At 52.3% G+C, this 23,213-nt stretch overlaps 1 protein-coding gene across 6 annotated transcripts in view; it reads right to left on the bottom strand.

The window, feature by feature from the left end:
- Positions 1-23,213, bottom strand: part of ANKRD11 (ankyrin repeat domain 11) — a 172,043-nt gene that overhangs the window by 82,030 nt on the left and 66,800 nt on the right. For 5 of the 6 annotated variants that reach the window (XM_027118938.1, XM_027118943.1, XM_027118941.1 and 2 more), the window contains exon 2: positions 18,772-18,853. The exons of the other annotated variant lie outside the window; for it this stretch is intronic. The gene's annotated coding sequence lies outside the window, so the exon portion shown is untranslated. The remainder of the gene's footprint in view (positions 1-18,771; positions 18,854-23,213) is intronic. 6 annotated transcript variants of the gene reach the window in all.

The following is a 23,213-nucleotide window of genomic DNA, read 5'->3' as shown; positions in this document are numbered from 1 at the left end:
ACATCAGAGAAACCCACATGGAGGACATTCTCTAAGAAACACCTCACTGGTGGCCCTCGAAACTGCCCAGGTCACAGAAGAACAGAAGAGACTGAGGTGACAGGACCACTGAATGCGATGGGGTATGCTGGGCAGGGCCCTGGGACAGAGGGGGCGTTGGGCAAGGAGTGAGGCTGAACAGTCGGAGTGCGAGTTAATACAACGCACCAGGGCCAGTTCCGGGAGGACAGACTGGCAGCGTCGACCCGACGATGCAAACAGGCCCGTCGACAGCCCCGTGTGCAGGGCTGCCAAGGAGCCCAGAGCCTGCGCCTCTGAACCATCAAACTCCTGGAGCAGAAAACTGCCCGGGGCTGCTTTCTTCTGAATATCATGTCAGAGACGAGGAACACCGGAAACAGATTCTAAGCAATTCCACTGCAGAAGAAAGGAAACCTCTTTGAGTGAGCCTGTGTCGAATCCCCACCGGTGACCCTCCCCGTCACCCTCACCCAGTTGACCTGGGCACCTTCCTGTCCACGGAGTCCTTCCCTTGTCCCCAGCTCACAAAGTTTAAAGCCAAGAAATCCACAAAATGCTCCCACATCAACTGTGAAGACCCGAGAGGCAGTGGTGCCCAAGCCCCAGTCAGGCAGAGGCACCCGATTCCGGATGCCCACCCCGCTGCACAGCCCTGTCCAGCCCTTCCGGTGCCCACTCTGCTCGAGCCGGCATCACGGAGAGGAGAGTGAAAGTGTACCTTAATCTACACGGCTCTGTAAAAAAAACTAACATCTGTTCTTGGTGACCCATAAATGTGCCAACTGAATTAGAAAAGGGACGTCCCCTAAGGTCTAAAGCAGCCCCGGCAGAGCCGTGGGGACTGGAGGCCGAGTGCGCTCTGCTCTGCGGCCACCCGCTCCACCTGGCACGGCGGCCCAGGGGAGAGCCCGATAAACCTGCAGGCTCCAGGTTTCGGGGCAGCGCTCTCAGGCCTCTGGTCCTACCTGCCTGCGAGTGCTCGCGTTCACTAGTTTTGCTGTTTTCTGGCTCACCTCGTCTCACCCTTCACACTCCCCCAAACTGAAGGAGGTCAGCTTTACCGGAGCTTTACAGGAGGCAGGGAGGTGCTTGATAAAGAGTACAAACCCATTTCAAGTTGAAGCAAACAGCAACCAGTACATGGGGGTTCCAAACTGCTTAAGCCTCACCACAAATATCTAGAAATTAAACCACACTTGTTGGATTCTTCTGTGAAGGCTTCAGTCTAAAGCACCTCATCGTTATTGGTCCTTCAGACCATTTAAAATCCCAAAAATTGCTAGTAAAAAAAGTAACACACAGTCCATGTGAGCTATGCTTACTATGAGGTTTAAATACATAATAATGTACAGATTAGAACATAAGGCACCTTATTTCCCAAAACAGGAACGTGACCTAGACAACCACATGTCATCCATTCAAAGGACCTACGGCTTCCAGTGGAGAAGTCACTTCTATAGACGTTCTCTCCATTTCCTGTCTTATACAGAGCAAGCCTGCCCGCTGAAGACTACTGCGCTGCGCTCGGGGGCTTCTGCTGCTCTGCTCCGTGTAGCTTCCTTCTTCCTGCCCGCCCTTCTCCCGGTGCGCACACACCCGCACCCAGGGGGACCCCGGCCTCAGCTGCCTGCTGGGTATCCCAGTCACTCTCCTCCCAGCACCTCGAGTCCCTCGTGCCCAAACATAGCTCCTCCCATCAGCCCCTTCTCTCTGCGTCCCCTGTCTCTGCAGCGACGCTGCCATCCCTCCAGTTACCGAGTTGAGGATCTGGTTCCCCACTTCCCAAGCCCCAGAGCAGCCACAGGGATGGGTCCACGCCCGCTCGCTGGGCTTCCTCCCCCCACCCCCCTTCCAAGACACCCCTTGGTCTGGTAGCCCAACCTCACCTGCACCCCAACCTTGAGACACACTCGACTCGCAGCTCCAGACTCACTCTGATTCCTTCACCCGAAAGCCCTGTTTTAAACACCACGGCCATTTGTTCTAATTATACTTATTACTCAAAGCCCACCCAAAGCTACCGCCTCAGCGGAGCTTTGGGCAAGCTCGAGCCACAAGAGAAACAGTCTCCCCCTTCCCACACGTGCCTCTAGGGGGTCTCTCTGTGCGTCTGACATCTTTCTGCGAGACTCAAATGCCTTGAGATTCACTCGTGCTCACTGGTGACGACACAGCCTCATGGAAGAGCACCCGCCGGAGCCGCTAGAGTCCCACGCACACACGAGACTCCACCTTCCTTCTGCAGGCAAAGCGAGACCGCCCACCACAGGGGGCCTTTCCGGATTAAAAGGGGGAGCAGCTGGCCCAGTGCTGATGGGCAGTAAGCAGTCCAGCTAGGCCATTACTCTTCATGCTGGAAATCCAGCTGAGTGTTAACATGGCATCTTGCACATACAAACGCTAAATATTTACTAAATAAAAGGAAATACGTCAGACAGTGAGAAGTACCATTCTGATTTGCATAAGTTTGAAGTTTATGCCAAAAAAGAATCACCAAGAAAGTTATGGCACAGACTGATTTAATTCTGAGGGCCAAAAATAAGGGAAGCTCCAACCACAATGTGTCAAAAGTGGCAGTGGGTCCTGACACACAGCTGTGGTCACACAGATCCAGCAAAGCCACAGCCCACAGAGCAGGAGCCAGTCCAGAGCAGAAAGCGCCGGGCAGGGCCCGCGCGCAGTGAGGTGCTCCCAGCCCGGCTGTCCCCAGCGCAGGCGCGCTCTCAGACTACAGTCCAACCGGCTTCCGCGTCCCTGGACACAAAGGGCCTCGACTCCACCAAGCTTGCTGTACTCCTCTCAATAATCAGGAGACGCCTCCCGATACAAAAATCTCTCTGACAGACAGTTAAGAGTATTTTCCCCTCCTCATCTCAATAAAACCTGAAAAAGATCACTTTCACATACGCAAGTCATGTTTTATGATAAAGAACTTCATTAAAGATGCTTACCGGGTTGTACATCAGAGTTTCATAGTAAACGGCCTGCAGAGTTACATCCAGGAGGTTACTGAGTTATTGGGAAAAGGCCCAGCGTCCTCACTTCCAATTAAAGCAGATCGGCCCCAGCATTATTAGAACGTCAGTCTCAAGGTCCCTTCACAGTCAATTCAGAGACAGCAATTTTTAGAGGACTAATAAAAGTTGAGTATACAGAACTCCATAACTTTAAAAAGTTCTCCAAACCAGCAAATGTGTACCGATCGATATATTTCGAGTCATTGCAATCCAGATCATCTTAAAAGGTCTGCAAAATTTGGAAAAACAAAGACAGATTTTTAGATCAAGTGACCAGGCTGAACTACAGAAGACAAAACCAAAGTGACCCCAGAGGAAGCTACATGGCTCAAATGATCCAAGAGAATCAGGGTCTAAAACTACGAGATGCACCATCAGTTTGGAGGCAGCGTCTCAGCAGGAAGAATTACGCAAGGAAACTAGATGAGGCCCAGGGAAGGGCTGTGTGCTGCCAGAGGAGTGGGCTGGACCTCGCCCAGCAACCTGTCCTGGGAGCAGAGTCCACACCCCCAAGAGCAGCTGGCACACAGGAAGCCTGGCCGCACAGCACTGCCTTCTGCTGCTGGTCTGCTCCGGAAGAGGAAATCAGAGGAAGGGGAAGCAGCTTAGGGCACCGACACACAGCTGAGGATGTGTGCTGAGTCTGTGAGCATGCGCCAGAAGACATGCACAGACCTACTTTAAAGGGGGCGGGGGGGGGGGGCAATGTTCACATTTCTGTGAGAACTACAGGAGGGGTGCTTACTACCAAGGGTCCACCAAATCAGGAGCCCTCTGAAAATGCACACGAACTCGTGAGCTTACGCACTAGGGAGAGGTCACGGACACCATCGGATTCTCCTAAGGCTGTGGAATTTTGAGAGACCGATAAGCATGTAGGCTGACTTGCTTTGTTCGACTACGATTTCTCATACATGCTGAAGTGCTTGGTAGTACAGCTGTTTACAAAATGTGGTCCAAGGACCCTTAGGAATTCCTGCAGCCCTTTTGAAACTTTTTTCATAGCAACACTGCCTTTTTAGCTGGGGTGGTATTTGCACTCATGATGCAAAGGTGATGGCCCAATTTGCTTAAGAACCTTCATGATGAACCACTAATTAATGAATTATTAATTTCATTAAATACCAAGCCTTTCCGTACTTGTCTTTTTCATATTCTATGTAACAAAATGTGAAACGTACATGAAGCATTTCTACTGTGTACGGAACAACAGCTGTCCCCAGCAAAGGCATTTTTATATGGAAGAGTGACTGATACACAAGCTCTACAAACGAGGGGGCGTGGCAGAGTGTTTCCAGCAAATGAACACAATGAGACTGCCGCTTCAAGGAAAACACCCGACCTAATTTATTGATCTCTGGCCACGACGTGCAGCATGCGGAACCTTAGTTCCCCAACGAGGGATCGAACCCAGGCCCTCAGCACCGGAAGCTCAGAGCCCTAACCACTGGACCGCCAGGGAAGTCCCAGCACCTGACCTATTTTATTGCCAACGCTAAAATGCAAGCATTTGGTCAAATATTAGAATTTTGGAAAACGCCATGAGCAGATAGCTTTTGATGGCTTAAAGGCTCTTCTGATGAGACTGGTGGTAACAGAAACAAAAGTAGCAAAATAAGATACATCAGCATCTGGAAGACGGAAATAACTGGGCAAACCACAGTTGACCAACTGCCAACGCACAATGCTGCAAAATCCAACACAGGTAAAAAGGTCCAGTTACAGTGCAAGAAAGACCAGTGGGTCGAATACAGCTGAGAAGAAACACGTGTGACCCAATGGAGGACGCACACTGCCAGTGACCATCACCACATGACCATTTGTTGGGTTTCAGTGTCATATCAAATAAAACCTCCAAAATTTTATCAAAAAGCTATTGAAGGGACTTCCCTGGCCATCCAGTGGTTAGGACTCGGCGCTTTCACTGCCGGTGCCTGGGTTCAACCCCTGGTCAGGGAACTAAGGTCCCGCAAGCTGCGCGGTGAGGCCCAAAAAAAAAAAAGCTATTCAAATATTCTTCCCTATTCCAACTACATTTTTTGGGGGAGGGGGGGCGGTATACTTTAACCAAAGCAACACATGACAGTTTTTCATTTTGGAAAGTACAGTGATTTAGAGTAACATGCAATGGGTTTATTCCTCCTACTTTTAAATGAAATTAGTAAATGAGCATTTTATTGACAGATGCCCCTATACAGACAGAAGTTTTCTGAGCCCCTCCGTGTTTACAACATGAGGAGTTCCTGACATGACAGGGCCCAGGAACATGGGCGTGCAGGAGAGACAGCTACTCCAGGCCCCTGCTCTATCACAGACCCCGCCAAGACCTCACCCACAAGACCCTTTAATCCGTGTGCCCCACTCCCTGGATCCCACCATGATCACCGTCAACTAGATGAGAAGAGAGAAAAGATGAACATATAAAAGTCTGAGCGTTTCTCTCAAAGAGGCACTGGCTTTCTGTCTGTCTCCCTGGTGGCAGCCGACGCCCAGGGCCGTGTGGTCCCACCTCAGGAGCACAGAGGAGACTGGAGCAGGGTGGAGGGCCTGGCCCGCCTGGTGGGCCTGTCTGTCCATTCAGCTCCACCGGAGACTCGTGGAGGCCAGCAGAGAGTGCCCGCCGGCTGCGGGACGCGGACACCGACACGCGGGGCCCATGCGCCCCGGGCTGGGGCATGACTGGGACTTGGTCCTTTTTGCTCGGCAAGAGTAAGATGCACTATTCCAGATTTTACAGCAATCTTTTGTAGACCCTGACCCAGTACTATCCTCTGAATGTCAAGATGAAAAGGATCCAAAATCATGCCATTTACAGATGGGGAAATGAAGGCCTAGCGGTGAGGCTGCAGCACAGGGGTGAACAGACCGGGTCCAGGTCCAAGCAGCCCCCAAGCTGGCTACCAGAACCTCCGGGCGGGGCTCTGCTTCAGAACAGGGCCCTGAGCGTCAATCCTACTGCTGAGTCCAGGGGCAGAGCTCACTCTCAAAAATGCAGGGTGTGGGTTGCGTGTGGAGAATTTGGCGGCATTCTGAAATAGCTACAGACCCCATGACACTCTATGTGTTCTAAGCCCAGGTTAAGAATTACTGGTCTTGTCTCTGAAAGGAAAATTAAGTGGTGTGGGCAAAGGCGCATTGGCTGGATGGGCACACAGACTTCCCAAGGAGCCCAGCGAGGGCCTTGCACCGCCTCTGGACTGGGGTGCGCACCCTCGGACCCCAGGAGACCACAGCCCGAGGCCATCCTTCTCCCTGCCGCCCATCACCAACTCCGCAGTGTCACCGCTGTGGGGATGGTTTCCACGCGAAGTGTTTCAGGTGCTCCCTGAACAGAAGGCTGCATCGTTCTGGAGCAACGTCCTGCACAGTCCAGGGCTCTCGGAACTGGGGGACAACACGGCACAAGCATCCGGGCGGCAACACCCCCTCTTCCAGGCATTTCACAGAGAGGTCAGAGGTCAGCAGCTGGCTTTGTTTACTGTCTACTTCCCATCAGAGAAGACCAGAGAGACAATTAAAAGTGATCCAAGATGCCCTTCAGTAGGTGAATGGATAAATAAACTGTGGGACATCCAGACGATGGACTATTATTCAGCGCTAAAAAAAAAAAGAGAAATGAGCTATCAAGCCATGAAAAGACACGGAGGCACCTTAAATGCACATTCCTACGTGGAAGGAGCCCATCTGAAAAGGCGGTACGAGCCCAACCACATGATATTCTGGAAAAGGCAAAACTGTGGAGACAGTGAAGAGATGGAAGGGTGAACAGGTGGAGGGAGAGGGTTTCAGGGCAGTGAGACGAGTCTGTGTGAGGCTGTGATGGCAGAGACGCATCATCACACACTCGTCCAAACCCACAGGACCGACAGCACCGAGAGGGAAGCAGAATGCAGACCGTGGACTCTGGGTGACACCGTGTCTGTGCAGGTTCACTGCTTTCAATAGATCAACCACTCCGCCGGGTTGGGAGGGTGGGGGTGGAGTGTATATGGGAAATCTCTGTACCCTGCTGCTTGATTCTGCTGTGAGCCTAAACCTGATCTAAAAAATAAAGTCTGCTTAATAAAAAAGGTGACTGAACTGCCACAAGCTCACCATGCTGGGCCGGGAGGCTCCCAGGAACAGAGCGCCTGGTTTATGAAACAAAGGTGGCCACATCAGGCTGGGCCGCCAACCTCCAGCCCAGTCTCCCACCTCCTGAGGCCTCTCCCACCTCACCTGCTCCCCACCCAGTCCCCAGGCTCCGCTCAGCAGGACCCCCTGCTGTGTGAGGGCGGACAGTGTGCAAGGGGACAAGGCCCCTTTTCCAGAAAACGTGAAAATCATAACTTCATCAGGCACATTATATACACTGCTCTCTAGACTATGTAGTCACTAAAAGTCACAGTTTGAAGTTTCACGTCATCGGAAGTTAATGCTAGGTTTTAAAGTGCAGAACACGGAAGTTTATATACAATCTGATCCCTGTTTTGTGAAATGTAACATATTCACAATTTTTAATTTGTATGTTTATCTTTGAGGGATAGGATTACACATGATTTTTATTTTATTCTTTATATTTAACTTTATTTACTGGTAAGTGTTATTATCTAAATTGTGTCCCCCCCAAAAAACGTTATTTTGGGATCGTAACCCCCAAATACCTCAGAATGCGGCCTTATCTGGAAACAGGGTCTTTGCGGATGTTGTCGGGATCATCAGGGTGGGTCCTCACCCAGTACGACTGGTGCCCTTATAAAAAGGGGAAATTTGGACACGGACACAGACACGCACACGTGAAGATGGAAGCAGAGAAGGGCGTGACGCTTCCGCGAGCCACAGAACATCAGAGGCGCCCGCAAATGCGGCAGCTGGGAGAGGCCTGGGGCAGATTCTCCCTCAGCCCCGGCAGGGACCAGCCCGGCCGGCACCTCGGTCTCGGACTTCTGGCCTCCGGGGCTGTGGAGGAGTCTGTCTCCGTGGTCTGAGGCCCCCGCTCTGTGGGTTTGTTACGGCCGCCCCAGCAAACTGACACACTGAGTTTTGGATAATGTGCACGAACTACTTGAATCGTGGGAGCCCTAACTCTTCTCTAAGACACCGAATAGTGTAACTCTTAGCATAAAGAAAAGATTTCTACACTTCACTGCACTAAGAAACTACCCTTTCAACAAAAGAAAGCAACATCGTGTACAATTACGTTCGGTGACCTACACTTTACTTTAATCCGCTCTTTGTAGAAAAGGTAGGGGTTCTCTTGTTGACAGTAGTTTCCCTACAACCTCAGAGTGCAACACAGCCCGAGAGCGAGGCTGCTGTCAACTGACAGGCAGGTGTGTGCAGGGGAGTGTGTCAGCTGTTTGGTGAAAAGACAGAGCTCATTACTGGGAGCAGTTCTGCTCCCGCGAACCCCAAGTCCTCCTTCTGCCCCAGACTCCACTCACCCCCAACCTCCCAACAGTAGCCAAAAACTTATTTGTTTTAAACGCGTAACAACTGGGAACAGCCTGAGCAAACTCCAAAGGCCCCAGGCCCCAGCACGTGAGAAAGGAGCCTCGAGAGCTGAGATGAGGCCAAGGGCAGCCCAAACGGCGCCCCTCGAGAGGGATGGGAGCGGCGTCAGGGAAGGGGGAGGCCCACTGAGGGTCCTGCTCGCTCCCCACTAAACCCCCAGCAACTCTCAGCTGAGCCTCTGTGACTGGGCACCGGCCGAGAAGACCCCCAACGGCCGTGAACGGGCACCTGAAGGGGGGGGACCTGCCCCTCAGGCCACGCGGCACATGCTCAAGCGCCGTCATCCTCCCAGGTCAAGCACCTCGAGGCAGCCCCACGCTGAGAGGCGGAGCCCTCACCCCTTCCGCATCAGACCGCAGACAGGAAAAATGTCTGCCGGGTGAGCTCAGCCCACCACCTGGCCGGTCTCAGAGCTGTCCATCCTGCAATATCTAACAGCGCATGGCCTCCGGGACCGAGCATGCGCTCTGCCAGGCTGACCCCGTGCCCACGGGTGTGGTCCCTCCCCGCAGCCTCCCATGTAAACGTTAATAGTCATAAAACACTACGCTGTCCTCCTAGTGTCCTGCAGAAACCGCAGCCTCAGCTCGAAGGGCCTGGGTGACAGGGAAGCGAATGGCAGCAGCCCTGAGCCGCTGAGCCTCAGTCCGGGGTGGTCACCACACCCTTCCCTGGGGAGCGCTTCCAGAGAACGAAAGCCAAGCCAGCACCCCTCTCCCAACCTCGCGGGGCTGTCCTAGGACCCAAGACTCTGTGCAGCCCTGTGCAGATGCACTCCTCAAAGCGCAGCCCACCAACAGCCGCCCTGTGCTCGCACCGCCAACGCCTGCCCACGGGCCCACTGGGAGGGGGAACCGAAGTCGTGAGCCACCGAGTGGAAACCACACACCATAAACACAGTTTGTTGTTTTAAATAAAACCAAAATCGAACTTCCAAAAAGAAACATCTCACGGTCTCTCCTCTCCACACACCAGCCCAGGGTCACGGTTAAGACCACAGCCCGAGGCCACTGTCACAGGCTCTCGGGCAGGACCACCCACAGGTAGGCCTGGTGAGGCTGCTGGGAAAAAACGCTCTCATTTAATACTTCTCTATGGCTATTTCTAAACGAGTTTCAGAGAAGTTCTTCCCGCCAGAATCTGTGCTCTCAAATAACTTTCACTAGCTTATGACAGGTGCCCTACTTAAGTAATAAGGGGAAGAGAAAATATTTTGTAGCACACACTTGCAAAACAGCCCTTGGCAGGAGCCCGTCCTCACACAGTGACTTTCCAAGCAGCTTCCCGAGTACAGACTTGATTACGTCCAAGGCCAGGCTGCCCTGAGTTCCTTATCAGGAAATGCACTACTGGAATTCCAGAGAGTCCTCAGGACCCACACAGAGCCCGCACCCAGGGCTCAAATTCCTCACATGATCTCCCAGGACTGCTCGACGCACACGATGCACCACAGTGAACCTCAACGGATCTCCAGCAAAACTTCAGCCAGACAATCACCAAGGTCCTGACCCCAGTCATGCACTTCGCTTCCCCTTTCCTGACTCTAAAGCACAGGACGGGTGAACGCTGTGAGCAGGACACCCTTCAAGACCAGGTGCTCTGGACTGCAGCTCCCGCGTGATGGGCTCCAGGCACACACGTTCATGCCCACTCTAAGCACCAAGCAGAACTGTCCCCAGGCTACACACATGTCACACTGGTACTCCTTGCGGGGAGGGGCCCCAGTCCAGAAGGCCCAGGCCATAGGCACTTGCAGGTGGTCCTGGAGAAGTGAAGGTTCGCAGTGCCCAGAAGAAGCCGACGGGCTAAGGTGCCACATGAGCCATGGTAAGAGGACAGCTGCAGAGACGGAGACAGATGCGCTCCGGCGCGGGGGGCCTGGGGGACAGAACAGAGAAGGAGAGCAGGCGCGGAGTCCCCAGGCGGAGAGTCTGCCTGGATGGAGAAGAAGGACAGAGCCTTCCTTGAAGACAGGCCTCCACGTCTCTCGGAGCTCCCCGGGAGACCAGCAAGCCTGCCCGCCAGCCACAGCCCCACTCCTGCCCCAACCCCAAGGGCGGCAGTGTCCACCTCGCCAGCGTCTGGGCCACCGGGCAGCACGAGAGTACCAAGCCCATATCCTTTGTGCATACTACACAACTCCATCTTCCGCCGAGCTGACAACTTATCAGGTCACAAACGAGGGCACCAACAGCGGCCTGGGAGTTGTGGCTGTCCTTTCCCGGCCACCCCAGCAGGGTTCCCTGGCACTGCCCCACTGCCAAGGCGCCGGGCCTCACACACTGGTGGCCAAGCAGCCCCGAGTGGTCACCAGCTGGCAAGCCTCTACTGGCCACCTTCTCCGGGGGATGCAGGCCCCACGACCCCTCTGAGGCCACTACCCTCGGGACACAGACCGCAGTTCACTTAAGTCTCAGGAAAAAGTGTGAAAGGGTCGAGAGTGAACAGAACAGCAACTTCTTCCTTGGACAAGAAAAGGACAAGGATGGCAGGTGCGAGGAATCTAGAAAACAGGCTCTGCTGTCGACCCAGAGCAGTGGACCCAGTCCTGTCTGTACTGTGCCCAGGCCTCGCCCTGCACCCGGCACAGTTCAAGCACATGACCTCTGCCCCGGAGCCAAGCACTGGGTGATGGCCAAAGGCGCCCCACCCCCACCCCACACACGCCAGTGCCACACATACACCCCGCCGCACACAGTCCACCATAAACCCACACTCACTCACCCACCCACCACACACCCCCATACTCCCTGCAGCACAATCATGGTACGAGTGTAAAGTGGGGCCCAGGGAGTGCCATCGCCCGGAGGTGATACACCAGCACGCTACTTCATTCACTTCCTGCCCCTTTCCTCAAGTCAGACGCCAGCACAGGGATCTCCTGCCTTAGTGTAAGAAGGACCCCAGGACGTACTCAGTCTGCCGCTGATCAGCTATGGAACCTGGAAAACCCTACTATTCAACATCTTCGACGCCTAGAATCTTTTAATAAAAATGTGGAAAATGCCACCTACTTTCTTGCGTTTCGTAGGGGAAGAAAAAGAATATAAGTGAAAGCATGTGGAGAGCCCGTGCCTCTCGTGCCTCTCACAGACCTTCAGCGTTCCTGGAAGATGCAACCCAGCAGCCAGTTCCCGAGTGGGATCCCTTCCTCGTGGCCCAGGGCAGCGTGGGCCCCAGGGCTTGCCGGCAGGAAGGCAGGGAAGGCAGTGCACACGCACCTCCCGTCTCAGCCCCGTGCCCACTCCCTGCTTCTGTCCACGCAGAGGCCCTGGAGCGGGAGCCCGGAGCACAGGGGAGGAAGGAAGGGAACAAGAATGGGGTCTTGGGGAATCGCATGACACTTACCGTTTCTGATTTTGTGGACCTTTTGTGAATGGGTAGTTTGCTTATTGGAAGAAAGAAGCCCCGGGGCCCTCATCCACCTCAGAGGGCGTTGTCACACGTGAAGACAGGGGCCCCCCAGAGACCCTCTGCACAGAGACCTAGAAGAGCAGCCGTCACTAGATGAAGAATGCCTGAGAGATGTCCTGTGAGGCAGGGTAAAAAGAAGAGGCTCAAACACAAAGAAAAGGGATTTTTAAAGAAAAGTGAGGTGTTAGCTTAAGGAGGTTAGATGAGCTTACACACCTGATTATAGCTTTTCCCATAAAAAATGCTCAAAAGAGGGTTGAGCATTCCCAGCTGTACCACCCCAGGTTTGGCTGCAAACCTTTGTCCTACCCCCGACCCATCTATCTCCATGGGCCTCAAGCCCAAAGACTGTATCTGGGATGCTAGTGTGAGACTGGGCTGCAATAAAGCCCAACTCCACAGGCTCCAGCACCCAACTCACACACACTCTGCCAGAGACCCCCTCCCCCAAACACGGGGGCGGGGCCTCACCATCCGACTTCTGCAGCCCGTGCGGCTCCTCCATAAGTCACCACTCTGCCCAAGATGAAAATACACGGGGGTGCAGGGCACGGGGGCGGGGGCGGGTGAGCTAGATGGTAAACTTTTCAAAAGAACAGGAAAATTCAAAATCTAAAAAAAATCCTTGTTCAAAAAATTAACAAGCACAGGGACTTCCCTGGTGGTGCAGCGGTTAAGAATCCACCTGGCAAAAGCAGGGGACACGGGTTCGAGCCCTGCTCCAGGAAGATCCCACATGCCGCAGAACAACTAAGCCCGTGAGCCATGGCCGCTGAGCCTGCGCTCTACAGCCCGCGAGTCACAACTACTGAGCTCGTGCGCTCTAGAGCCCGTGCTCTGCCACAACAAGAGAAGCCACCACAATGAGAAGCCCGCGCACCGCAACGAAGAGTAGCCCCCGCTCGCCGCAACTAGAGAAAGCCCACGCGCAGCAACGAAGACCCAACGCAGCCAAATAAATTAATTTTTTAAAAAACCACAAGAACAAATTTTCAACAGAGGTCGACCACAACCAGGAGATGGAGAAAAAGAAGACGTGTGAAGGGTGTGCTAGGATCAGAAGGTGGGGTCACAAGCCAGATGCAGATGCGCTGCCCACGCAGTTCCGGGCCCCACCCCCTTCCGGGCCCCACCCCCACAAACACCCAGGATCCAGACAGCGGCCCTGGAGGCCCTGCTCTTCAGGTGTGACAACGCCCTCTGAGGTGGATGAGGGCCCCGGGGCTTCTTTCTTCCAATAAGCAAACTACCCATCCACAAAAGGTCCACAAAGTCAGAAACAGTAAGTGTCATGCGATTCCCCAAGACCCCATTCTTGTTCCCTCCCTTCCTCCCCTGTGCTCCGGGCTCCCGCCCCAGGGCCTCTGCGTGGACAGAAGCAGGGAGTGGGCACGGGGCTGAGACGGGAGGTGAGTGTGCACTGCCTTCCCTGCCTTCCTGCCGGCAAGCCCTGGGGCCCACGCTGCCCCGGGCCACGGCTGTGTACCCATCCAGGGCCATGGGAGCAGACTCTGCCCCGCCCTGGGCAGGGACCAGACTGCTGCTCTGCTCCCCTTTCAAACTCACTACCCTGGCCAGCCCTCAGCTCCATCTGCAGGGTTCCCCACACAGCTTGGAAGAGCCTCAGTGGCAACCACGAGATGGTGCAGACGACCCTGCCGGACCAAACACCGCATCCTCACTCTCAGAACACAGTACACTGCAAACCTCACCGGAAACCTCACTATCACCCTTCTTTTTTTGGCACTAAGAATACCCAAATCCCTATTCCCAACGGGCAACACAAATAATGATCAAGGTACATATTCTATGATATACACACAGTACTATATATAAAAGAGATAACTAATAAGGACCTACCGTATAGCACCAGGAGCTCTACTCAGTACTCTGTAATGACCTATACGGAAATAGAATCTAAAAAAGAATGGATATGTATATGTATAACTGATTCACTCTGCTGTACAGCAGAAACTAACACAACATTGTAAATCAACTATACTCCAATACAAATTAATTTTAAAAAAAAGGTACCTAACCTAGAGTGCACAAGGCCAAGCCATGAAGGCGCCTCCCCAATTCTGTCCTGGTCGACCCCACAGAACAGCCCACCGGCCCACAGCCCTGCATCGCCTTTCCCCTGCCTTCTTCTTCCCCCCCACCAAGATCCAAGTGGGCTGCACAGGACCCCCCCCCCCCCCCGCAGCAAACATCAGTAACTGCACAGAGCCCTCGTCCCGTGAGGCCCAGCAAGGAGCAGCAGGAGGGAAGGTGGGATTTCAGGTTGGTCCAGCAGTCAAGTTCAGCTCAGTTTTAACAACCTGTGGAGCTCTACTCTGAGCCAGATACAGGCAAATCTCTTCACCCTCAAATATAAAACTTGGAGGAAATCCCTTTAGCCAGCTTTTAAAATTTGAAGGTATTAAAAGTAAAATGGGGATGGGCTTCCCTGGTGGCACAGTCGTTAAGAATCCGCCTGCCAATAGAGGGGACATGGGTTCGAGCCCTGGTCCGGGAAGATCCCACATGCCGCAGAGCAACTAAGCCCATGCGCCACACCTACTGAGCCTGCGCTCTAGAGCCCGTGAGCCACAACTACTGAAGCCCGTGTGCCTAGAGCCTGTGCTCTGCAACAAGAGAAGCCACCGCAATGAGAAGCCCACGCACTGCAACGAAGAGTAGTCCCCGCTCGCCGCAACTACAGAAAAGCCCTTGTGCAGCAATGAAGACCCAACGCAGCCAAAAATGAATAAACAAATAAATAAATATTTAAAAAAATAAAATGGGGGGTTCCCTGGTGGTCTAGTGGTTAGGATTCGGCACTTTCACTGCCGTGGCCCAGGTTCAAGCCCTGGTCCAGGAACTGAGATTCTGCAAGCCTTCACGGTACAAGCAGAAAAATAAAAACATAAAAAATAAGTTAAAAAAATAAAATGAACACTGGCTCCATGAGAATCCCTGTAGCTAACGATGGAGGGAAAACAATGGCAATATTATAGGCAACAAATGAGGTGCTACAAACAGCCGACAAACCCTTCCAGTCGCAAGCAGAATCTCCACATGCCTTCCTGCCCAGCACAGCTGAGGCACCAGAGCCCAGAGGCCAGTTCAGCTAGAAACGTCCAGAGGGAAAGGAGCTGGGGCACAGCCTGGGCTCAGACCGTCCCTTCTGCTCTGCCCTGCCTATTTTCCAAACCCTGTTCTTGGGCATGTGCACTCTCCAGGCAACTCCCATGTCCTGGAATAAAAGGACCCAAGTCCTACTGACCAACAAGGGCTGTGGTGGGGAGAGCGAGAGCCTTCTGGGGAGGTGTGTGAACACAACTGCCAATTTTTATATGAACAAAAAGCATGCATTTAATGAAATCTAATTTAAATGACATCTAATATTCCATACTTTGTATGTATTTTAAGGGAGCCTAGACAATGAATATTCCCCAGAACTCTAAAATTACAATAAAAATTTACTATACTCAAAAATCCGGAATACATAAGTTTTATTGGTGTAATTAGCTAGACATATTTCTTAGAGAAAGAAGCAAAAGTGTGCTTTGTTACCTATTTTTAAATCCTGACAAATATCCTTGTTAAAAAGGCAAATGTATCATTAGCATTAGTATCTACAAGCTTCTTACCACCTGCAAATCCAACCCAGCCTTCCGCCCTGCAGCCAAGGCACAAGACGGTAGCCCCCCCAGCCACGTGTGCTGTGACTGTGAAGTGCCACAGTCACTAGTGGCCACCACTAGCTGGGTGGTGGCAGGGTCAGCAAATCGCCACTCCTGCCATGTGAGGGGCACAGAGAGACCTACCCAGAAGAGCTGCATCACCAGACGGCAACACATTCCCCATCACGAGGGGCCCCAGGCACAGGACGCCCTCCCCCACGCCCCCAGCCCGCATCCGGACAGCAGGTGGAGGGGGACTTGGTTCTGCCGCTGACAAGACCTGCAGTTCTCGCGCTCACAGCTCCACAGTGAACACAGCCTGCTCCGGGCGCCAGGATGCCACAGACAGGGCGTGTCACTGCTCTGCACACCCCAGCAAGTCAAAAGTGATCACTCTGCAGTAACTGTAAGGTAACATTTAAATCTGCGCATCACTATACTGTAACTTACTACGTAAGTTTTATATACTACACATCAACTGTACTTCAATTTTAGAAAGTGATCACTTTTGTATTTTTTATGGAGGTGTTCAATTAGAAACATAAACCATTAGATCCAAGCCTCCATTCAAATAGACACACTGCCTTTATTACTCTAACAGCCACTTCCAGAAGCCACTCTGTTTTTGGAAACATCACTCAGAACTCCTGTCCACAGGAAGCTACGGTACCACCCTGCGCTGCCCTGGGGTCCCTGCTGCTGACAACCCTCGGCGGCAGCAGCCACACCCGCACCGAACCCTGGCGGAACGCGTGCCATCGAGAGCCATTTAAGGCTCACCTCTGCCCCGACCCTTGCGCTTTACCAAGAAAGATGTTAACACAGCGAGAATTACACCAGCCATCAGGTGAAACTAGTGTTTTATGCTCGAGAAAGGAAAGCAAAGAATAAATCTAACTATTTTAAAGCTTCTATTTTCATTGAGCTTTACCTCCGTAAACAGGGTCACTTAAGCTCTCGGGAAATCTTTCGGATGAGTATGGCCATCACGGCCTCACAGGGCAGGGGAGCCGAGGCCCAGCAGGACCTGGGCCCACGTCCAGAGCTGGCATCGGCCCGCCCCCTCCCGGACCCTGGAGCCACAACCACACCTGGATCACCTTAGGGCAGGGCCGAGAGCACAGCAGTGTGCACTGAAGGATACTTAACAAGCCCACCTCTGTCAGAAACAGTGATCTCAGGTGTGATCTAAATGCTTCATATTCTACCTTACGTGGTCAAAATGAAAATTAAAAATAATGAATGGGGCTTCCCTGGTGGCGCAGTGGTTGAGAGCCCGCCTGCCTATGCAGGGGACACGGGTTCGTGCCCCAGTCCGGGAAGATCCCACATGCCGCGGAGCGGCTGGGCCCGTGAGCCATGGCCGCTGAGCCTGCGCATCCGGAGCCTACGCTCCGCAACGGGAGAGGCCACAATAGTGAGAGGCCCACGTACCGCAAAAAAAATAAAATAAAATAATGAATGATATAAATAACAATGAACAATTATTAGAGAGCCTGCAAAATTATTCTGTTTTTATATTTGTGCCTTCTGATGCCAGGAAAGGTCATGGATCGTAGACCCCGGCACCTGTGCCCACACACGCAGGCCCCGGACCCGGGAGGGGCCCCCCTGGTGATCAGTCAAAGTAGCACCTTTATCTCTATTCCTTCCATACACTGTGGATTTTTTAAAGACAATTACAGTCAATATTAACTGAATATTTATGGTTCACAAAAGTGATAAACGGCATTAGACACCGTGGATTACTGCCATGGGACTTACCGTCAAACAGCCAGCCCTTCACGTGTCAGGAAACTTTGCCAACGTTAACACACCTACTGCTCACAATCCACCAGAACAACTGGGCCAGCCCCAGACCTCTCAGCAGAGCTGCTGATAACTTGTTTCCTTTTAAGCAGCGATCACCAAATGCTTGTTAATAACCTAATTTAAGCAGCATTTTTTTTCCTCGTTATAAATTAAGGCCGATGTTATCATTTCCAAACAAAGGCCAGGCTCAAGCCTGCAGTGTGGGTGGGCCTGGCTGCCCCTCCTCGCCCAGCTCACCCCCTGCTGGGCTGAGTCTCTCAATGGCTGCCCCACAGCCCGTGACAGCCAAGCTGAATGCATGGGCTCATCCTGGAAGACGGCCGTGGGAGCGCTCCCAGCATGCTACAGGGCCCACCACGGCCCCTCACCACCACACCCCACTGGCCAGGCTGGCTTCTTTCTAATCCCAGACCACCCTGCAGACTAAGATCTTTCCATCATACCTCACCCCCATTTCCAAGGAAACACTTCCTCAAGTCAAAGAGTCCAGCCAGGTGCATTTCAAAGTGGCCGGATACAATGACGGCTGAGATAGAGGACGGGGTCTGTGAGATTAAGTAGCAGGAAAGGTTTCTTTCCTGTCTGCTAGAAACAACACAAAATAGAAAATACACTTTGGCACTGTTCGCTTTAAAACACTAATACCTGGCCACGGTAGGAAACATGCAAAGGAGCCAAGAGTTTTCTTTCCAACGTGTCCCAGGGGAGGAGGGCTCTGTCCTAGAGCAACGAGTGCCAGTCGGGCCCCAGGCTGCAGGAGGGCAGCTGCCCCTCCGGGCACAGCCGTGCTAGGAATTCCCAGTGGGACGCAAGGCTCAGAGCAAACGAGCCAGGAGCCCACTCCACACCCACACACGCTGGCCTCGGACTTCAGGAAAACCACGTGTGGCTACCAGCTGGCCCACACACGGGACACAGAGCAGAGCACAGCCAGGCAGCCTGCCTCCCCAGAGGAGGAGGGGCAGTTCTCAGATGGTGTGTGTGCAACACGCCCAGAGCACAAAACAGGCACCGCAAGCAGGTCCTACAGGCTCCAGACCACTTGGGGACAGAGCCAGTAAGACAACAGAAGTTGACAAGAAACCAACTTCTTTCACAGACCAGGCTGCCAACCTGTCTTAATTTGTCCACAGAACGCCTCTCGCTGGGACACCACGCAGCTCACCACCGCCCTGAAGCACCCTCAGTTAAGTGAAATCCAGGACAAAACCCAGAACACTTAGCCAAAGCTCTATCAAGCTCAAGAAAACCAATGTGAAGACTTAAGAAATATTTTGATACTTCTTTTTACAAACCAATGAAAATAACACAAACTGATGAGAGAGGCAATACAATAAAATATTTACCGAGTCCATCGCTAAAAGCCGAGGTTGATGACTGTAAATTAAATCCAACAGAGGCGTGTCCCAGAGCAGCACTGAGGGTATTCTGAAAGAAGAGAGTAAAGTTAGCTCATGTAAATAATAATTTCTACTCAGTTCATTTTATAATGTCAGTCTCTCTCCATTTGGACCACACTACAACCTTCCTTTACTTCACGGAACTCCCGACAAGCAAGAGGTTTTTAGGATGTCTGGCTGGCTGGTTTGGGCTATAAAGGGAGAGGACACCAGGAGAGGCACTCACACCTGGTGGTTTGTGGGAGGACGCTACCCGGGTGGAAGTCTCTGTTCTTGATCATGGTTCCTGGACGGCAGTGCCCAGAAAGGCCCAGTTAAGGAAAGAACACTCCGATAGGCCGGTCATTCTCCCCAGAGAAGGGGCTTGAGGACTGGGGCCCTGGAAGGGCCGTCCACAGACTTTCACCTTACTTGCAGTTTGACAGTAAACCTTTGTCGAAGTTATGCATTTGCGTCTTCTACGGACCCCCGTCACACTCAGAGTAAAATGTGAACTCTCCTTTTGGCTCACAAAGCCCCGACGGCTGGCCCGTCCGCCTCGCTCCGCCTAGAGGCCCTCTCCCAGCCTCAAGCTGTGCTCCTGCGGCGCCCAGATGGGCTTGGTCCCGGCCACCCTGTATCCTCTCCACTCCTCTCTCTATCCACCTAGGGATCCATCCTCAAAGGCAAAGGACCATAACTCAGACCACATAAGCTTCCCGGGATCCCAGGTCGGAGACATGCCTCCAGCGTCCACGGCAGGAGAAACCAGAGGTTTGGGGCGGCCCCACAAGGGCTGGCACACTTCGTCAACATGACTAAGAGATATCGTCTGGGGGTGGCAGCACACAGGGGCCTCGTGGGCAGGCCCGCCATGGGCAAACAACCCCGTTACTCATGAGTAAGCTGCAGCTACATGTATCAACATCAGCAAATCTCAAAAACCGTAACAGTGAGTGAGAAAAGGTCTCAGAGGAATATATTGAATGTATGTGTCTTTCAAAAGTACGTGAAACTTAATATATTCGATTTACTATGTATACAGTAAAAAATCAATGAAAAGGGACTTCCCTGGTGGCGCAGTGGTTCAGAATCCGCCTGCCAACGCAGGGGACACGGGTTCGAGCCCTGGTCCGGGAAGATCCCACATGCCGCAGAGCAACTAAGCCCATGTGCCACAGCTACTCAGCCTGTGCTCTAGAGCCCGCGAGCCACAACTACTGAGCCCGCGAGCCACAACTACTGAAGCCCGCGAGCTAAAGCCCATGCTCTGCAGCGATAAGCCACCGCAATGAGAAGCCTGTGCACCACAACGAAGAGCAGTCCCCGCTCGCTGCAACCAGAGGAAGCCCGCGCACAGCAACGAAGACATAATGCAGCCAAAAATAAATAAAACTAAATATTAAAAAAAAAAAAAATCAATGAAAAGCAAATAGTCATAAACTATAAATTTCAAAATAACGGTTCCTCTTAGAAGTCGGGGTGGGGTAGATAACAACCAGGAAGCACACCCGAAGTCTAAGCAGTACTGCTCAAGCTAGGCAGGCCAGGGCCCAGGGCCTGGAGAGCTGGTTCTCACGTTTACACCGTGAGTCTTCCCCGGGTCCAGCAGCGACCTCGCCCCCTCTGCTGCCCTGATAAGGACCGGAGAGGAAGATGAGAGGACCATGCCCGCTCCTGGGACTGTGTAACTGGGCACCCTTCCATTTTGTCATTAATTGAAATAATTTATTTCCATCATTCAAAACTAGGAGTTTAAAGGTACAGAGACAACTAAAAACATCTTTTCATCCATCGAATATTTTTACATCAAAATGTAGCAATTTCAACTCTTTGAAAGTAAACCCAAAGTACAGTATCAAAAGAAAAGCAAATGGCACAATATACAATCTTCCAAAATCATTATAAAAAGAAGAGCTTTTATTGCAAAGCGTCTCCAAAGACCTCCATGTCCGAAATCAATCAACCAATCAAGCAAGCCTGCGGCCTGGCCATGTGAACACAGTGACGCTGCAGGGTCCTGAAGAGAACTGAGATCCCAAGAACAAAACAACCAGCATTATTCCATTCACACCTATTGTTCCACAATCCCATCAAGCTCGCTCCCACCTCCGAACGCACCAGCCGTGCAGCATCAGGACCGGACACGCACAGGCACACAGGAGACAAACACAGCTGCCAGGACACAGTGCTTATGGAGAGTAGATTTCCAAGGTCTGCACTCGGTTTCCAAAAGATCTAAGTGGTTTCCTGACCTGTGCTTACAGATGTGTATGTGTGTTTTGCAAAGATGGTTTTAGAATTTTCTGTCCTTATGTTGCTGGTACAGGACTTTTTGAAGCTGACATTATTAACCTCAAGGACTAGAAAAGCAGCTTCCAATCACCACACCTTGGTTTTACTGAAAAGCAACAACTCACTAAGCTTTTCAATTTTCCTATAAAGGCAGTGACGGAACAACGCAGAGTTTATGATGAATGTCTACACTCGGAATGCAACAAATTATACAACTACTATTCAGTTTTGAAGGAAACTTGAGTTTCTCAAACCCAGCACAACTTACCACCTGGAGCCACATCATCCTGTGCTGTCCTGGGCACCGCAGGGTGCTGAGTATCCCGGCCTCTACCCACCGCATGCCGGGAGCACCTCCCCAAGCTGTGACAGCTAGAACATCTCCAGACACTGTCCCAAGTCCCCTGAAGGGCAAAATCACATGGGTAGAGAACCAGTGCTCTACTGGGCCCAAGTTAAGTGACGTTAAAAAATAATATATTTTCAAGTTGTCTGAGGTCATGCAGGGAATTAAAAGCCAGTTGGAAACAAAATCCAGGGCTTCTAAATTCTAGTCTAAAAGTCTTTTCATTTTAAGAGAAAATACTTAGTAATTGACTCAATTATTCCTAGAAGACAACACAAATTAAGAGCCTCTAAAATATTTATACCTTGTGACAGAGTAATCCCATTTCTGGGGAATGCACATTGAAGAAATACCCTAAAAATATGAAAAACGCTTCGTGTTGCACACACGTTCACATCAGAACCAACACACAACTATAATCAAGCCACATATTCACAAGGAAACACAGCAGACTACACTTTACTGTCAGAACGACAGCATTCAAAGAGCACGTTCCCAGCCCAGAAGTAGAGACCAGTGGGGACAGAGTGCAGACGCAGACCCTGGCAACATGAAGCCAGTGTCAACCACAGCTAAGCCCGTGCGCCACAACTACTGAGCCTGTGCTCCAGAGCCCGCGAGCCACAACTACTGAGCCCACGTGCCACAACTACTGAAGCCCGTGCGCCTAGAGCCCGTGCTCCGCAACAAGAGAAGCCACTGCAATGAGAAGCCCACACACCGCAATGAAGATTAGCCCCGGTGCAGCAACGAAGACCCAACGCAGCCAAAAATAAATTAATTAAATAAATAAATTTATTTTTAAAAAGACCCAATGCCGCCCAATTAATTAATTAATTAATTTTTCAAAGGCCTGTGACTGCTAATCGCAGTTTCCGTTCAGCACTAGACAGTTGTAATCAGTCCCACGGAAAGCACGGTCCCCTCGGCTGGCCCACACTCTGGGTTTTAAAGCACCGAGCACCGCCCTGGCCTCCTTGACCGCCCTCCTGTGCGGCCTTTCCAGAGGCCCCAGATTCCAGGAGCCCCAAGTAGCCAAAGCCTGGTCTTGCTGCACTGGCCTCAGCCGGAGGTCTGAAGACACAGACCAGTTCTCCAAGCCCAAGCTCCCAGGGACCACAACGCTCCCTGGCAGAAGCTGGAGTGTGGATGCGAGTGACAGCGGAGCCCCGTGTGGGCAGATGCTCCACACACACCGTGGACAGAACCAGCGCCAGGACACCAAGGTGCTGGAGGGTGGTCATACCCACAGGGCGGTGGGGCTGAGTGCATGTCTGCCTTCCCTTCCCTGCTCCCCAGAGACAGCAGCCGCGGGCTCCTGTGGTAACGCTCCAGGTCAAGGGGCACGGGGCTGGGTGCGGGTGGCCAGCACAGAGCTCAGCCTTCCAGAGCAGGAACTTCTTCCGTAGTTCAGACAATGGCACGGAGGAGGCAGGATGTGTCTTGAGGTCTGTGCACAGACCAGCTAGGTCCACACATCCACACACCCAGCAGAGCGCAGGGCGCCTCTGGGTACTGGACTGCGTTGTCAGAGACCGCCATTTTGGTACGTCAGAAATGGTCCAGTAGCCTCCACAGAATGTTCATAGCAGTTTTATTCATAATTCCCCAAAACTGGAATTAGCACAGATGTCCTGCAACAGGTGAATGGTAAACAAACTGTGGTCTGCGGGGAACAACACTCAGAAACACAAAGGAAAGAAAGTTGTTACCAGTGTGGCAACAACTCTGATGGATCTCAAGGGGCTTGTACTGAGCCAACCCCAAA

The sequence above is a fragment of the Aethalodelphis obliquidens genome, unplaced genomic scaffold (assembly GCF_003676395.1).
Source record: "Aethalodelphis obliquidens isolate GAN/ISIS:26980383/991018 unplaced genomic scaffold, ASM367639v1 scaffold20, whole genome shotgun sequence".
NCBI lineage: Eukaryota > Metazoa > Chordata > Mammalia > Artiodactyla > Delphinidae > Aethalodelphis > Aethalodelphis obliquidens.
This window is presented reverse-complemented; position numbering and strand designations above follow the sequence as displayed.